This window comes from Onychostoma macrolepis, chromosome 03, assembly GCF_012432095.1.
Source record: "Onychostoma macrolepis isolate SWU-2019 chromosome 03, ASM1243209v1, whole genome shotgun sequence".
Taxonomy (NCBI): domain Eukaryota; kingdom Metazoa; phylum Chordata; class Actinopteri; order Cypriniformes; family Cyprinidae; genus Onychostoma; species Onychostoma macrolepis.
In genome coordinates, this window is record NC_081157.1 from 3978747 (window position 1) to 3986155 (window position 7409).

Below are 7409 nucleotides of genomic sequence, written 5' to 3' on the forward strand. Positions count from 1 at the left end.
ACTTTTTCCACTCTGAAATGACTTTCTTGTAGGACGAAGTTGCATCACGGCCATGGATTGCATCTGAAATAACTTCTGTCTGAAGCACAGACAGGAGAGTTGCAACACACTTTGGGTACACAAGATGAAATGCATAATAGTATGCCAAAAGGTAGAGCACACCTTCATGGAGGTCTTTTGGAAAAGTTGTAACCGGTGTAGTACCAATGGCCAGCATGCAGTTGTTCTCAGACACAATCAGAACGGGACAGGAGAGTGGTCTCCCTTTGAGGAAGGAATCTGGGTTTTCTGTTGGCTAGAAACACAAACACAAAAATAAATGAACATTGCATAACCGCTACTCTATTTCTGTTGGTCTTGTAGAAGTATAAAGTTAATGCATGTCTTACCTCAAGGATGTGCAGCATTGCTTCACTTGCTTGTCCCATCTTTTTTGGCAGGGCTACAGGTGAGGGGAACATCTCTGGAAGAGCTTTCATCATGGCTATGGAGTGTTTCACTATTAAGGAGAACAAAGAGTCATATGATTTACTGAAATGAAAGAGTTGAGCATGCATTAAGAATTTCACTTTGCACCTAATCTTGATTAATTTGTATACAATTCTGCAGTAAAAGTAATGTTATTTTAATAAAAAGTTATAGAAAGTACTGGACTTGTTTTTAGTTGAAAGGACATTCCTTTGAAGACCTCTCAGTATGCATTTTTAAATAACTGGTTTGAAAGGAATGAACAAAGCAATGTTAAAACGGCAAAACTGCACAACCAACACTAAACAGACCACGATTAAGGCCATTAACTCTCATATGTGACCCTGGACCACAAAACCAGTCATAAGGGTCAATTTTTCGAAATTGAGATTTATACATCAGCTGAAAGCTGAATAAATACGCTTTCCATTGATGTATGGTTTGTTAGGATCGGACAATATTTGGCTGAGAAACAACTATTTGAAAATCTGGAATCTGAGGGTGCAAAAAAATCAAAATACTAAGATATCAAGTTGTCCCAAATGAAGTTCTTAGCAATGCATATTACTAATCAAAAATGAAGTTTTCATATATGTATGGTAGGAAATGTACAAAATATCTTCATGGAACATGATCTTTACTTAATGTCATAATGATTTTTGGCATAAAATAAAAATCAATCATTTTGACCCATACAATGTATTTTTGGCTATTGCTATAAATATACCCCAGCGACTTAAAGGGATAGTTCACCCAAAAATGAAAATTCTGTCATCATTTACTCACCCTCAAGTAGTTCCAAACCTGTACGAATGTCTTTGTTCTGCTGAACACAAAAGAAGATATTCTGTAGAATGTGGGAAACAGAGCAGTTCTGGGGCACCATTGACTTCCATAGTATTTTTTTTCCTACTATGGAAGTCAATGGTGCCCCAAAACAGCCTGGTTACAAACTTTCTTCAAAATATCTTCCTTTGTGTTCGGCAGAACAAAGAAATTCATACAGGTTTGGACCTACTTGAGGGTGAGTAAGTGATGAGAATTTTCATTTTTGGGTGAACTATCCCGTTAAGACTGGTTTTGTGCTCCAGGGTCACATATAGTTGCAAATCTATGTATTAAACTCAAACTTTTCATAAGAATCTGTTTCAGTCGTTTACTAATTTCAAATACAACACTGACAGCAAGCAAGTTAAAGTAAACTATTGGTCGATTTTGCATATTTAAAGTCTTCAAGTAGTAAAGGCAGGTAGTTTACCTCCATCCAGTGTCATTGGTGGCTTCAAAACCTTTTTGTAAACACCATAGAATTGAGCTTTGCTGTAGAAGTTCATCCATCACCTGAAATAATCCCACACACAGACATTTGTAAAAACAATTGGAGTCAATAGGAGCTCAAATAAATTATCAAATATATTACTTACATGATATAGTTCTCTGAAACTAGATGTGATTCTTGAGAACCAAACTCAAGGTCAAGTAGGTGAGCAACTGCCTCCTTGTTAGGCTTTGGTCTTTTATAGATCTCTTGGAGAGTATGGTAATGTCTTGCCTGGCTTTGTTGACTATCAGTGGCAGAATGGTCTTCATCTCTTCTGTGGTCAGCCTGACTGAATGATCTTGGTCAGCTGATCCTCCTTGTCAAAAAAGAAACATCTTGTATAAACATCTTGATCCACAAACATTTTTAAGTATATTCTTAGCATTTTGTACACTTACCAGCAGGGAATTTTGTGCTCTCTGGTGGTGATGTGCTGCTCTCTTCTGGGTCCAACATTACAGTTGAAGCACTGCTGCTTTCTGCTGATTCTAATGTGCAAGTACTTGAATCACCATCATAGTCCTCAAAACCAAGGTGCCTTTTCTTTCTTCTTTGTGGTGTTGGACCCTGTTTCTTTTTGGGGTTCTTATGTTCTGGAGTCTTTTCATCAATTGCTTGAAGACAAAATCCTGTTTGAATACGTTACAAGTTTGTACAAACAAAAACATTCAAATGAATTTATCAGATGGCTCATTTATTTGTGTGTGTGTGTGTGTGTGTGTGTGTGTGTGTGTGTATGTGTATGTATGCATGTATGTATGTATGTATATATATATATATACACACACACACACATACATACATACAGGTGCATCTCAATAAATTAGAATGTCGTGGAAAAGTTCATTTATTTCAGTAATTCAACTCAAATTGTGAAACTCGTGTATTAAATAAATTCAATGCACACAGACTGAAGTAGTTTAAGTCTTTGGTTCTTTTAATTGTGATGATTTTGGCTCACATTTAACAAAAACCCACCAATTCACGATCTCAACAAATTAGAATATGGTGACATGCCAATCAGCTAATCAACACAAAACACCTGCAGAGGTTTCCTGAGCCTTCAAAATGGTCTCTCAGTTTGGTTCACTAGGCTACACAATCATGGGGAAGACTGCTGATCTGACAGTTGTCCAGAAGGCAATCATTGACACTCTTCACAAGGAGGGTAAGCCACAAACATTCATTGCCAAAGAAGCTGGCTGTTCACAGAGTGCTGTATCCAAGCATGTTAACAGAAAGTTGAGTGGAAGGAAAAAGTGTGGACGAAAAAGATGCACAACCAACCGAGAGAACTGCAGCCTTATGAGAATTGTCAAGCAAAATCGATTCAAGAATTTGGGTGAACTTCACAAGGAATGGACTGAGGCTGGGGTCAAGGCATCAAGAGCCACCACACACAGACGTGTCGAGGAATTTGGCTACAGTTGTCGTATTCCTCTTGTTAAGCCACTCCTGAACCACAGACAACGTCAGAGGTGTCTTACCTGGGCTAAGGAGAAGAAGAACTGGACTGTTGCCCAGTGGTCCAAAGTCCTCTTTTCAGATGAGAGCAAGTTTTGTATTTCATTTGGAAACCAAGGTCCTAGAGTCTGGAGGAAGGGTGGAGACGCTCATAGCCCAAGTTGCTTGAAGTCCAGTGCTAAGTTTGGACTTCTGCTGGTGTTGGTCCATTGTGTTTTTTGAAAACCAAAGTCACTGCACCCGTTTACCAATAAATTTTTGAGCACTTCATGCTTCCTTCTGCTGACCAGCTTTTTGAAGATGCTGATTTCATTTTCCAGCAGGATTTGGCACCTGCCCACACTGCCAAAAGCACCAAAAGTCGGTTAAATGACCATGGTGTTGGTGTACTTGACTGGCCAGCAAACTCACCAGACCTGAACCCCATAGAGAATCTATGGAGTATTGTCAAGAGGAAAATGAAAAACAAGAGACCAAAAAATGCTGAACCACCTCAGCAGTGCCACAAACTGATCACCTCCATGCCACGCCGAATTGAGGCAGTAATTAAAGCAAAGGGAGCCCCTACCAAGTATTGAGTACATATACAGTAAATTAACATACTTTTCAGAAGGCTAACAATTCACTAAAAGTGTTTTTATTTTTTATTGGTCTTATGATCTAATTTGTTGAGAGTGAATTGGTGGGTTTTTGTTAAATGTGAGCCAAAATCATCACAATTAAAAGAACCGAAGACTTAAACTACTTCAATCTGTGTGCATTGAATTTATTTAATACTCAAGTTTCACAATTTGAGTTGAATTACTGAAATAAATGAACTTTTCCACGACATTCTAATTTATTGAGATGCACCTGTATATACAAACAAACAAACACACACACACACACACACACACACACTACCAGTATTTCTATTATAATATCTTTTTTTTTATTTACTCCTGTGATCAAAGCTAAATTTTCAGCATCGTTACTCAAGTCACATGATCCTTCAGAAATAATTTTAATATGCTGATTTGCTGTTCTTGAAACATTTATTTTTATTATTATTATTGATGTTTAAAACCGTTTTTCAGGATTCTTTGATGAACAGAAAGATCCAAAGATCAGCATGTATCTGAAATAAAAAGCTTTTGTAACATTTTAATTACATTTTTAATTTATTTTTTAAAAATGTTTAGGGGGAAGAAATTACAGTAATTCATACTTTTATTTAGCAAGGATGCTTTAAATGTATCAAAAGTGATGATAAAGACATTTGTAATGTTACAAATATTTCTATTTCAGATAAATGCTGTTCTTCTGAACTTTCTAATCAAAGAAACCAGAAAAAAATTTTGTTTTCCACATAATAATAATAATAATAATAATACTGGAGTATGCTAAAAAATTCAGCTTTGAAATAACAGGAATAAATTACTTTGTAAAATATATTCAAATAGAAAACAGTCATTTTAATGGTAAAAATATTTTGAAATTGTACTGCTTTTGCTGTACTTTGGATCAAATAAATGCAAGCTTGGTGAGCAGAAGAGGCTTAAAAAAGAAAAAATCTTACTGTTCAAAAACTTTTGACTGGTAGTGTGTGTGTGTGTGTGTGTGTGTGTGTATACTGTAGCTACTAATGCATTCTGGGGTAATCATCTTTTTTAAGTAGTAATACTTAAATTTTTCCAGTATAAAATAAACAGTCTTCTCCAAAGGCGAGATCTTCGAGCACCTGCACTACATCTTCTTTGTGCAGACATTGCAAACACTGCAAAGGCTGAGGAAAACAGTACTAGGTAGGGTTGTCGAGTTACTGATGCTATGAGGTGTTAGTGCACCTCTCCCTTTTATATATATATATATATATATATATATATATATATATATTTTTTTTTTTTTTTTTTTTTCTATTGCACAACATATAATTGCATACAAGATCAGGGGAAGATGGTTGTATCTTTTACAATTAACAATCATAATGACAAAAAAAAGGAAAACATAAATATAGCGGGATTGCATACATCAAAATATGAGATTACAAACACAGAAAAAAGCACAATGACAAGGTTAAATATCTTTGAATAATCATAATATTCTTATGATCATAATGCATCAAAAATTGCATTTTTGTTGTTGTTTTTGTTATTTATAAGCCTGAGGGATGAAACGAGACTTAAATTCAACATATTTACAGATTTAAACCTGTCGCTCATATCTTTTAGTTGTTGCACTTGTTATAACGTCATAGGTCACATGATAACGTCAACATGGCGGATCGCATTCATACTCAACGGCCGTTTCTCAAATAGAAGGCTGCATCCTCCGGAGGTCGCATTTGTAGGCTGCATACGTCATAAAGAAGATCTTATTTCAGAATATTAACAGTTATAAATTTGACCATTATTCTTAGTTAAGCAAAATTGTTGTAATATGCTTATGACTCGCGAATGTAATGCTCAGTTAACTGAAATAAACCAGACTACAAATGCGACCTCCGGAGGATGCAGCCTTCTGTTTGAGAAACGTCCAACGAGATTTGGCTGTAGAGTACGTACTCTTTTAGCACTCGTTAAGTAAGTACTTATTGAAATTAAGTACCTATGAGCAGTGTTGGGGAAAGTTATTTTTAAAAGTAATGCATTACAATATTGCGTTACTCCCTAAAAAAGTAACTAATTACGTTACTTAGCTACTTTTTATGGAAAGTAATGCGTTAATTGATTGTTTTTAATACAAGAAGTTCTATTTAAAGCAAATGTGAAAGCCCTTTCACACCAAAAAGTGTAATGAATAAACCTCAGGCTGAAGGAAAATTAAATTCACGTCTGTACAGTAGAACGCAGGAGAAGAAGGTTCAACACTCTTCAGCAATAAAAAAACAATGAAGCACAATTGTTAGTTTATCTAAAGTCATTTTTGCTGTATTAGTATGGTTGAACTGGATCATCAAAGGTCAGCAGCAAAGACATTGGTTAATAAGATGAGATTAGATACATTCGTGTTGTTTAACATATTTAATTATTGCAGGTTTGCGTTTTAATTCATTTTGATGAATACTAAATCTGTTTTTTGCGAGTGGGATGAATTAATGCACATTCACATTTAGTCTAGAACTACAGTAACATCATGTTTGCGCACTGTCAGTCAATAAATGGGAAAAAAGTAACTGTCGTTACTTTTTTGAAAAAGTAACTCAGATATTTTCTTGTAAAATAAAAAGTAATGCGTTACTTTACTAGTTACGTGAAAAAATTAATATTATTACGTAACTTGCATTACTTGTAATGCGTTACCCCCAACACTGCCTATGAGTATGTGGTTTCGAACGCACGTGACGCTTGCTCGCGCTCATTGGCTATCGCGGGTATCACGTCAGAGGCAGCCCAATCAAGAGTTGGGGACTTGGTCAGGGATTTGAGTTCAGGGACACTCCATCTCGATCGGGAGCAGTTAAATAATCGTAATGACACCACACAATAGAAGATTTTTTTGGACAAAAAAATAATTTGCAACAAGCCGCAAATCGAGCCTTAAAATCGTCTAGTGTGCGGCCAGCAAAACTTCTCAACAGGGTAAAATTGATGTAACTGTGACCCTAACTAACCCTAACTGTGTTTGTTAATAAGTAAGAAAGGAAAAAAATAAACAATGATTTGTGGAAATAAAAAAAGATATTTAAAGAATATCTGGAATAAGAAATGATAGAGAACGTCTCAGGTTACATATGTAACCATGGTTCCCTGAGTAGGGAACGAGACACTGCGTCCTCTAGGGGTCGCTATGGGGAACGCCGTCAGCGTGACCCGTGTCTGAAGCATATATACAAAAACACCACATGTTGGCCGGCGACAGCCTATGACGCCACTACCGGCACGACCACAGTATAAAGGCGCCGGAAAATACGCCATTCACTTCTTCGCCTGAAGCTTGCGTCCGAAGCATGGCACCGAGCCTAGAGGACGCAGTGTCTCGTTCCTCACTAGGGAACCATGGTTACATATGTAACCTGAGACGTTCCCTCGAGGGAACTTCGAACTGCGTCCTCTAGGGGTCGCTATGGGGAACGGAATACCCACGCCACCATGCTGAGGGGAGTGCAAGCCAGCACAAAAAGGCGAGCACTAAGTATCAACTCTACCCGGCTAAGGGAGTTGCCCCTGGGACGGTT